This window comes from Theobroma umbraticum, unplaced genomic scaffold (assembly GCF_002168275.2).
Source record: "Theobroma umbraticum cultivar Fairchild unplaced genomic scaffold, ASM216827v3 scaffold_146.0, whole genome shotgun sequence".
Taxonomy (NCBI): Eukaryota; Viridiplantae; Streptophyta; class Magnoliopsida; order Malvales; family Malvaceae; genus Theobroma; species Theobroma umbraticum.
The window spans coordinates 535,871-537,395 of record NW_018397265.1 but is presented as its reverse complement, the minus strand read 5'-3'; the positions used below and the strand labels follow the sequence as shown (position 1 = coordinate 537,395).

The 1,525-nt window shown below is 23.5% G+C and overlaps 1 long non-coding RNA gene across 1 annotated transcript; it reads left to right on the top strand.

The window, feature by feature from the left end:
* LOC110422750 (uncharacterized) lies at positions 1–497 on the top strand. The gene is made up of 2 exons (XR_016351642.1): positions 1–62; positions 152–497. It is a non-coding gene; the product is annotated as an uncharacterized LOC110422750 (long non-coding RNA).
* Positions 498–1,525: the final 1,028 nt, after the last annotated feature.

Sequence of the window (1,525 nt, the reverse complement as noted above, 5' to 3'; positions counted from 1 at the left end):
GCACTAGGAGGGTCTCTAAAACTAGAGAGCACCCCCCCCTCCTGCAACTCCAAGACTATCAGGTACGTTTTTTCACATTTTACGTTTGACCTCTGAGCATACGGCCATGTCCTGCAATTTAGCATTTATTATTTGACGATGATTGTCCCAGCATAGGGCCATAGCCCATAGGTGATGGACTCAATTCTAGGGGTGTTGTGTTCTTATTTTGACTTGCAAATGCTTAGAAGAAGTGTGCAAAACATGCAGGGCAAGATTGTCGGTGGCGTCCCGAATAATTGTATCTGAACTCTGACCATGCCTGTGAGCCCTAGCATGAGTGTTTTGCCTACGTTGATGTTTCAGATTGGGGTTAGACTTTTGGTTAAGCTCCTAGCTTTATTCTGTTGTTGCGCATTTCAAAGGCAGTTACAGCTAGCATTTTGTTGTGTGGCTGGATTGTATTATTTGATCTTTAAAGAAGTAAAGATTGCGACTTGAGGTTTGCTTTTAGAAAATTCGTGCAGAATGTAAACTATTCTCCACTTTAATTCATTGAGATTTACGATTTTATCTTATAAAATTATTAAAATGTTTTTTATAGGTATCTAATTACTCGAACTCGAACCCGTATTCATATACAATAATATTTTTTTTTACATATTTCATATAATTAACTTCTAGTTAAATTAATAAAAATTTAAATTTAAATAATCAAAAACTATAAAATATTTTTATAAATGAATATAATATATAATATAAAGTGTATGTATTAAAAAACATTACAAGTTATATACTATAAAGTGTGTGTATATATATATATGTGTGTGTTATAATTAATAATTTTATGAGTTATAATTTTTATGATATTAATACAAAATAAAAATAAATATATTTATATTTAAAGTATATATATTATAAGTATTTTAGGGTATATATATGTAAGAATAATTATATTTCTTATAAATAAACTCAATATGAATAAAGTAAAGATATTTAAAGACATTACAAGTTAATTAATAATCATAGTTTTATTAATTAATTTAATTAATTATATGAGTTTTTCTTTAATTACATAAAATTAAAAAAATAACTTAATTTCAAAATTAGTCTAATCTCACAATTTCTCTTCAGATAATTAAGTTTATATATTATAACTTTATATAAACCAAGGTATATATATTATACTGAATAATTTTATAAGTTATAATTTTTGTAATGTTAACATAAAATAGAAAGTAAGTATATTTATATTTAAAGTATATATATATTAAAAGTATTAGTATATATATAATATAATAATTATATTTCTTATAAATGAACCTAATATATATAATGCATATATTAAAAAAGTATTTCAAGTTAATTAATAATCATAATTTCATAAATTAATTTAATTAATTATAAAAGTTTGTCTTTAATTACATAAAATAAAAAAAATAGTTAGTTTCCAAAACCATTCAAATCTTAAAGACTGTTTTTAACTATATATATTATAAGTTATGATTTTTGTAATGTTAACACAAAATAAAAAGTAAAAATATTT